We start from the raw sequence: 9,825 nt of genomic DNA, 5'->3' as shown, positions 1-9,825 counted from the left end.
CCGCTTTGACTGCTTCTCGAGGGGGACAAGCCTTCGCTGCGTCCTTCCGTTCCTCGTCGTCGTCTTCTTTTGGTGTGTCCACCATGTATACGTCATAGGATGGGGTGGCTGTCCAGTGCCCTGTGGGCACTGGTTTCTGTTCGTCTCCTACATCGTCGTCCATACCGTCGATGTCTTCGGAGCCGAAGTCTAGCGTGTCGATTAGATCATCGACAGTTGCTACGAAGTGGGTGGTGGGTGGGTGTCGAATTTCTTCGTCGTCCGCATCCCAATCCTACCGGTCATAATCCGGCCAGGACTCTTCTGATAAAGAGAGAGACCTTAGTGATTTCAGAACATCGCCGAAGGGCGAGTGCTGAAAGATATCCGCAGCGGTGAATTCCATGATCGGCGCCCCATCGGACTCGATGGGCGGGGGCGTGGAGGGTTCGGAGTCCGGAGAAGAGTCTGGCACCCTGGAATCACGGGCTTCGCAGAGGGTAAGGTTGGTGTTCGGCTCGATTGCCGTTGAGACTGCAGCCCCCGAGGCGGGGTCTTGCCACCCGTCCTCGATCGACGCAGTTGGCTCTGAGCTAAGGGTCGGAGCCGATCCGGGCGCGGCTTCCAGGGCAATGTTTGGCGGCAGAGCTAGGTCATACCCATCGTGACAGTGCGGCGCGCTCGGCTGTGGCTCGAATCCGTCAAAGATCAAGTCTCCGCGGATGTCAGCCGTGTAATTCAAACTTCCAAATCTGACCTAAAGGCCAGGGGAGTAGCTTTCGATCTGCTCCAGATGGCCAAATGAATTAGCCCGCAGTGCAAAGTCGTCGAATACGAAGATCTGTTCGGGGAGAAAGGTCTCACCCTAGACTGCATCGCTATCGATGATAGTAGGAGCCATCAAGCCTAATGGCGACGACACAGAGGAACTCTCAATGAAAGCACCAATGTCGGTGTCAAAACCGGCGGATCTCGGGTAGGGGGTCCCAAACTATGCGTCTAGGCCGGATGGTAACAGGAGGCAGGGGACACAATGTTTTACCCAGGTTTGGGCCCTCTTGATGGAGGTAAAACCCTACGTCCTGCTTGATTAATATTGATGATATGGGTAGTACAAGAGTAGATCTACCACGAGATCGGAGAGGCTAAACCCTAGAAGCTAGCCTATGGTATGATTGTATCTTCGTCCTATGGACTAAAACCCTCTGGTTTATATAGACACCAGAGAGGGCTAGGGTTACACAGAGTCGGTTACAATGGGAGGAGATCTAATATCCGTATTGCCAAGCTTGCCTTCGACGCCAAGGAAAGTCCCATCCGGACACGGGACGAAGTCTTCAATATTGTATCCTCATAGTCCAAGAGTCCGGCCAAAGGTTATAGTCCGGCTATCCGGACACCCCCTAATCCAGGACTCCCTCACCTCCCTCTGATTCTGTTGCGACGACGGAACTACAGGTGGTGGTTCCGAGCTCTGAAGGGGGTTCGAGGCAGGTGGCCTCGGTGCCCCCTTCTCCTTTCGCACCGGTCGGGGTTACCGTGATGGAGGCTTTACCTTCGGGAGGGGGTCCGGGGCAGGTGGCCTCGGCGCCCTCTTCACCTCTCGCTAGGCCGGGACTGCAGGTGGCAGGTCCGGTCTATGGAGGGGGCTCGAGGCGGGTGGCCTCGGAGCCCTCTTCACCTTCCACACCTAGGGTGGCCGCCCCACCGTTGGTGCCGGCGAGCACCTTTGGCCAGCTGGCTGGGGTGGATGGGGAGCGTGGGCATGCGGTCCATGGTACCCCATCAACTGACTCGGCGCCTTCTCCCGGCCGTGGAGACCGGTTGAGTGTTCGGGGGGTGACAGGAGGTTACTCCCCGGGCAACTTCACTCGGGAGGAGGTGATAGCGTTCGGCGGGATTCCGGACCAGGCGTCTGAGGGCCGATGGTTGAGCTGCCGTCTTCAGGACCGGCCGGAGGTGGACGACATGCAGCAGTGGTGCGCCATGAGGGCGGCCAAGCTTCATGACATCCAGGTCACTACTGGTATGTCGGTTAATACTTCTAAATCCATCTTGCATTTTTCAAAAGATGAGATTGTTGATAATGCAAACCAATTAGGGATTTCACTAGGTAGTAATAATGGTGAAATTTCTAATTCCATTAATGATTTACTGGATTTAGAGGCCGACGGGGCTTTAGATATGATTCGTAACTTAGCTACCATCAAACCCATGAATGACTCCGAGATTGATGCTTTGGGGGTCTGGGTGCTGGATAATTTTTGTGCCGATCTCGCTAATCCCCTCCCGGAGCCGGAAGATAAGGATGAGAGTGTCGAGATTGATGTAGTAAGACCTCCAGAACCTGGGAGTGACGACCGGGTGGACAGGAGGACCAGCCCTAAGCGCAAATGGAAGCGCAAGATTTACCCGATGTCCGCAGTTCATAGGAGTGCTAGTATTCGCACGGCTAAAAAATTCCATGACGAGCTATGAGAGGAATCTTTTGGAATAGCAGAGGTCTTAAGGACTTGGCTAAAAGAAGGTTTCTTGCAGAAGCATCCATCGAGCATAGATTGGACTTTATTGCGTTGTCTGAAACTGGTAGAGAAAATTTCTCACCATAATTTCTCAATACTTTATCGGGTGGTATTGAGTTTGACTGGCACTATCTACCGCCGCGAGGAAGATCGGGTGGGATCTTACTCGGTGTTAGATGCGAGTAACTCGAAGTTTGAAGTGTGGTCATGGGAGATTTTGCTGTTAAGTTCTGGGTGCAGTCCAAGGTTGATGGATTTGACTGGGCTCTGGTGGCGGTGTATGGTGCCGCACAGTCGGAATTCAAACCGGATTTCTTGGCTGACCTTGTTAGAGTTTGCAGGTCTGAGCAGCTCCCAATCCTAGTTGGGGGAGACTTTAACATTATTAGGAGGCGTGATGAGAAGAATAATGATAACTTTGACGGGAGATGGTCGTTCATGTTCAACACTATTATTGAAAGCTTGGATCTGAGAGAGATTGAGCTTTCAGGTAGGAAGTTCACATGGGCTAACGCCATGCCAAATCCAACGTTTGAAAAGTTGGATCGTGTACTCGCAAGTGTCGAATGGGAACAGAAGTTTCCCTTTGTAACAGTTCAGGCTCTCTCTCGTGGTATTTCTGATCACACGCCTCTATTTCTTGACTCTGGTGGGGCTACATACCCGGGCAACAAGAATTTGTTCTCGTTCGAGCTTGCGTGGTTCGAAAGAGAAGGCTTCTTGGATCTTGTAGCCAGAGAGTGGGCTAAGGATGCAGGCGGTAGGAATGCGCTTGAGCGCTGGCAGAATAAGATTAGGCACCTGAGAAGTTTCCTACGTGGGTGGGCTAAACATCTTAGTGGGATTTATAAGGTTGAAAAGGAACGGCTCCTTGCCCTTATTCAGTCCTTAGATGTAAAAGCAGAAACCACGGTTCTGCCAGCCGCCGAGCTTCATACCAAGCTTGACGCTGAGATGAGGCTGAAAGAACTCCTTCGTGAAGAAGAATTAAAGTGGGCACTGCGGGCCAAGGTACGAAGAGTGGTCCAGGGGGACGCGAACACTCAATTCTTCCACATGCTAGCCAATGGCAAACACAGGAAGAAGAGAATCTTTCAGCTTGAACAAGATGAGGGTACGATTATCGGCCAGGAGAACCTAAAGCTATACATTACTGAGTACTACAAACAATTGTTTGGACCACCAGAGGAGAACTATGTGTCTCTGGATGAGTCTAGGGTAGAAGATGTACCACAACTTACTGTTGTCGAGAACGATATTTTAACCGCTCCTTTTTCGGAAAAGGAGGTGTTCGAGGCTATCTCACAGATGAAAAATAATAAGGCCCCCTGCCCGGATGGTTTCCCGGCTGAGTTTTATAAGAAGTGCTGGCATATTATTAAAGGGGACCTATTGCCGATGTTCCATGATTTGTTCTCGGGACAATTGCAGCTTTTTCAGCTAAATTTTGGAACAATAACCCTACTTCCTAAGAAAACAGAGGCCGTGAGAATCGAGCAATTCAGGCCTATCTGTCTTCTGAATGTCAGTTTCAAAATTTTTACCAAGGTCGGGACGATTAGGCTCACACAGATTACGCATGCTGTGGTGCAGCCTACTCAAACTACTTTCATGCCGGACAGGAACATCCTGGAAGGGGTTGTGGTCCTTCATGAAACGCTCCATGAGATTCACACGAAAAAACTTGATGGAGTTATTTTCAAGGTGGATTTCGAGAAGGCGTATGATAAAGTCAAATGGTCGTTCCTTCAACAGGCCTTACGCATGAAGGGCTTTGATGAAGCTTGGCGACGCTAGGTGGAATCGTTCATGCAAAAAGGGAGTGTTGGAATTAAAGTGAATGATGATATAGGTCATTATTTCCAGACACACAAGGGCCTGAGACAAGGTGATCCTATGTCTCCCATCTTGTTCAATATTGTGGTTGATATGTTGGCAATCCTGATAGGGAGGGCAAAGGAGGCCGGTCAGGTGGGTGGCTTGGTGCCTCATCTAGTTGATGGTGGTGTGTCTATCCTGCAATACGCTGATGATACAATCATCTTTATGGAACATGATTTGGCAAAAGCGAGAAATATGAAGTTGGTGTTATGCTTATTTGAACAATTGACTGGATTGAAGATTAATTTTCATAAAAGCGAGTTGTTCTACTTTGGTAGAGCCAAAGACGAACAAGAGGCTTATAGATAATTGTTTGGATGTGAATTGGGGGCTTTGCCTTTTACATATCTAGGCATTCCCATTCACCATCATAAGCTAACAAATAGAGAGTGGAAGTGCATCGAGGATCGGTTTGAGAAGAAACTGAGTTGCTGGAAAGGAAAACTCATGTCTTATGGAGGCCGATTGATTCTTATTAATTCGGTGCTCACGAGTATGCCTATGTTTCTCCTATCCTTCTTTGAGGTCCCAGTTGGGGTTAGGAAAAGGCTGGACTTCTATCGATCCCGATTCTTCTGGCAGAGTGATGAACTTAAGAGATAATACCGACTCGCCAAATGGGATATCATCTGTCGACCAAAGGACCAGGGCGCCTTGGTATTGAGAATCTTGAAGTCAAGAACAGATGTCTTCTCAGTAAGTGGCTGTATAAGTTGTCATTTGAGATGGAGGCAACGTGGGCGCAGATTCTACGTAGTAAATGTCTGTAGTCCAAGACCCTGTCCCAGGTCACACTGAGACCAACTGATTCGCCGTTCTGGAAGGGGCTTATGAGAATCAAAGCTACCTTCTTTAACAGAACTAAGTTTTTTGTCGGTAATGGCAACACCACTCGCTTCTGGGAGGATACGTGGCTTGGTGATGCGCCTTTGGCGATCCAGTATTCGTCCCTTTATCGTATTGTTCAGCGTCGGGAGGCTCTTGTTGCCACGATTATGCAGTCAATTCCCCTCAATATTCAGTTTAGGAGGGTGCTTGTGGGCGAACGATGGGAAGCATGGCTTCACTTGGTGCGTAGACTGATGGAGGTCCAGTTAGCTCCTCAGCCCGATCAGTTGTGTTGGAAGCTTACTAGATCTAGGGAGTTCACAGTCAAATCGATGTATATCGATATCATTAACTCTAGTGTTAATCCTAGTTCCAAACATGTTTGGAAAGTCAAGGTTCCTTTGAAGATTAAAGTGTTTATGTGGTTCGTCCATAAACAAGTAATTTTAACAAAGGATAATTTGGTTAAGCGCAACTAGACAGGTTCTACTAGGGGTAGTTTCTGTGATCGGGACGGGACTATCAAGCACCTCTTTTTTGACTGCCCGTTGACAAGAGTTTTGTGGCGCTCTGTGCAAATTGCCTTTAACATTACTCCTCCGACCTCGGTCAACACGTTATTCGGGACGTAGCTTGCTGGGATAGAGTCCGAAACAGCTAGACACATTCTTGTAGGAGTATGTACGTTGTTATGGGCAATTTGGAACTGCAGAAATGATTTGGCTTTTAACAGAACAACAACTATTCATTTTTTGCAGGTTTTATTCCGGGCTACTGCGCTGATCCGTATGTGGTCCTTACTCACTCCGACGGATGCCAGGGAGCGTTTGGTTACTGGATCTGTCTGGTGGGAGATGGTAGCGTGGGATATCTTCAACCGGTTTGAATGGCGGTCATGTAATAGGATAGGCTATTAGTTTACCTATCTTCTATTTTGCCAGCCGGTTGTGGCTTCTTGGGCATTTTGTTATCGGCGTTGAGGCTCTCTGTGAGCTAGCCGTTATTTTTTGTTTCCAGACTTTAAGACCTTGTTGAACCTCATTTACTTTTTAATAAATGTGGCCGTATGCATCGTTCTGATGCAGAGGCCGGGGAGTCCCCCCTTTTCGAAAAAAACAAGCTTCAAGAAGAGATGCGAGAGCAACCATATTTATTCTCTAACCTTCCATTGGGCAATGTACATGCAATCTAGTATTGGAGTTCTTGTATGTAACCACATGACATATATGGTAAGCAATTCTAACTAATCCAAAAAGAGTTCTTGTATGTAGATTTATTGGACATGTCTACTTTTACCAACAAGATAACATACAACCTATTACATATGCTCTTGATGATGTGACATATGTTGTTATTGTCCAAAAGGACAAAGTCGGCAGCGATCGATTTTGAGCATGCTAATCTAGGTGCATCTAGCATAATAAAGTTCAAATAAATGTTTCACGGTTTTATCTCCCCGTCCTCGAGTGGCCATCGCAACAAACACCAAAGACCAATGTTTTTGGTAGGGATGCTAGTGGGAATTCTTGAAAGCTCACATATAAATATGTAATAAGTTAATTTTGTGTTTGTGTTAAGGAATGATTTACAGTCAGTTGAATATTTTATATATTTTTATGACAAATGGTGGATTTTATTAACTCAAAATAAAGCATTGAAGGGATATAAACACAATGGGCACATGCCCGACCTTTGAATAGTTTGGATTCACATAGCCAAAAGTTTATGAATGTGTTTCATGGGTTGCTCGTTTGCATATTTAGGTTTCGGTCCTGATGATCCAGTAAATGGTTTGTTGACTATTTTGTTTGGATTGCCAGTGGTGCGGTGTTAAGTTTGTGTTGGTACTGCTGCTTTAGTCAGTCCTTTTCTTGGTCTTCGTCTTAAGTGTTTGGCAACGGCGTACCAGTTTGGTAGCTTGTCCTACGAGGAACATATCATTGACTACAGTGTGTTTCACAGTTTTAGGTTCCTGCCCTTTTAGTTGGGTACTCAATGGGACCCTTTAAAACCTTTTCGATAGTAGCTTTTGCAAGTTTGATATTTTATAGTTTCTCAAACAGAAGCATAGAAGAATATTTTGAGACAATAAGGAAGGATTAGGATATGACTTCTAAAGACCCAAGACATATGTCCTATCAATTTTTGAAGGAAATATGCCCTAGAGGCAACAATAAAGTTATTATTTATTTCCTTATATCATGATAAATGTTTATTATTCATGCTAGAATTGTATTAACCGGAAACATAATACATGTGTGAATACATAGACAAACAGAGTGTTACTAGTATGCCTCTACTTGACTAGCTCGTTAATCAAAGATGGTTGTGTTTCCTAACCATAGACATGAGTTGTCATTTGATAAACGGGATCACATCATTAGGAGAATGATGTGATTGACTTGACCCATTCTGTTAGCTTAGCACTTGATCGTTTTAGTTTACTGCTATTGCTTTCTTCAAGACTTATAGATGTTCCTATGACTATGAGATTATGCAACTCCCGATTACCGGAGGAACACTTTGTGTGCTACCAAATGTCACAACATAACTGGGTGATTATAAAGGTGCTCTACAGGTGTCTCCGAAGGTACTTGTTGAGTTGGCGTATTTAGAGATTAGGATTTGTCACTCCGACTGTTGGAGAGGTATCTCTGGGACCACTCGCTAATGCACATCACTATAAGCCTTGTAAGCATTGTAACTAATGAGTTAGTTGCGGGATGATGTATTACGGAACGAGTAAAGATACTTGCCGGTAACGAGATTGAACTAGGTATTGAGATACCGACGATCGAATCTCGGGCAAGTAACATACCGCTGACAAAGGGAACAATGTATGTTGTTATGCAATTTGACCAATAAAGATCTTCGTAGAATATGTGGGAGCCAATATGAGCATACAGGTTCCGCTATTGGTTATTGACCAGAGACGTGTCTCGGTCATGTCTACATAGTTCTCAAACCCGTAGGGTCCGCACGCTTAATGTTCAGTGATGATCGGTATTATGAGTTTATGAGTTTTGATGTACCGAAGGTAGTTCGGAGTCCCAGATATGATCACAGACATGATGAGGAGTCTCGAAATGGTCAAGACGTAAAGATCGATATATTGGACGACTATGTTCGGACACCGGAAAGGTTCCGGAAGGTTTCAGACATATACCGGAGTACCAGGGGGTTACTGGAACCCCCCGGGGGGCTTAATGGGCCTACATGGGCCTTAGTGGAAATAGAGGGCAGCAAGGAGAGTGTGGGGTGTGCCCCCCCCAAGGCCCAAACCGAATTGGTTTAGGGCAAGGGGGGCCACCCCCTCTTTCCTTCTCCTCCTCTCCCTTTCCTTCCTCCTCTCCTACTCCTACTAGGAAAGGAAGGGGTCCTACTCCTAGTGGGCGTAGGACTCCCCCTCTTGGCGCGCCTCTCCCTGGCCGGCCGCCTCTTCCCCTTGCTCCTTTATATACGGGGGCAAGGGGCACCCCATAGACACAACAATTGATCATCGATCTCTTAGCCATGTGCAGTGCCCCCCTCCACCATAATCCACCTCGATCATATCGTAGCGGTGCTTAGGCGAAGCCCTGCACCAGTGGCATCATCATCACCGTCACCATGCCGTTGTGCTGACGAAACTCTCATGTGAAGCTTTGCTGGATCGAAACTCGCATGATGTCATCGAGTTGAACATGTGGAGAACTCAGAGCTGCCGTGTGTTCGGTACTTGGATCGGTCTGATCATGAAGACGTACGACTACATCAACTGTGTTGTGCTAACGCTTCCCCATTCGGTCTATGAGGGTACGTAGACACACTCTCCCCTCTTGTTGTTATGCATCACCATGATCCTGTGTACGCGTAGAAATTTTTTTGAAATTACTATGTTCCCCAACAGTGGCATCAGAGCCAGGTTTATGCGTAGATGTTATATGCACGAGTAGAACACAAGTGAGTTGTGGGTGATACAACTCATACTGCTTACCAGCATGTCATACTTTGGTTCGGCGGTATTGTTGGATGAAGCGGCCCGGACCAACATTATGCGTACGCTTACGCGAGACTGGTTCTACCGACGTGCTTTGCACACAGGTGGCTGGTGTTGGGGAACATAGTAATTTCAAAATTTTCCTACGCACATGCAAGATCATGGTGATGCATAGCAACGAGAGGGGAGAGTATGATCTACGTACTCTTGTAGACCGACAGTGGAAGCGTTATGACAACGCGGTTGATGTAGTCGTACGTCTTCACGGCCCGACCGATCAAGCACCGAAACTACGGCACCTCCGAGTTTTAGCACACGTTCAGCTCGATGAAGATCCCCGGACTCCGATCCAGCAAAGTGTCGGGGAAGAGTTCCGTCAACACGACGGCATGGTGACGATCTTGATGTTCAACTGTCGCAGGGCTTCGCCTAAGCACCACTACAATATTATCAAGGACTATGGTGGAAGGGGGCACCGCACATGGTTAAGAGAACGATCTTAGAGATCAACTTGTGTGTCTAGGGGTGCCCCCTGCCCCCGTATATAAAGGAGCCAAGGGGGGGTGCGGCCGGCCCTAGGAGGAGGCGCGCAGGAGGAGTCCTACTCCTACCGGGAGTAGGACTCCCCTCCCTTTC

This window comes from Triticum dicoccoides, chromosome 1A, assembly GCF_002162155.2.
Source record: "Triticum dicoccoides isolate Atlit2015 ecotype Zavitan chromosome 1A, WEW_v2.0, whole genome shotgun sequence".
Classification (NCBI taxonomy): Eukaryota; Viridiplantae; Streptophyta; class Magnoliopsida; order Poales; family Poaceae; genus Triticum; species Triticum dicoccoides.
Note: the sequence above shows the minus strand (reverse complement) of the source record.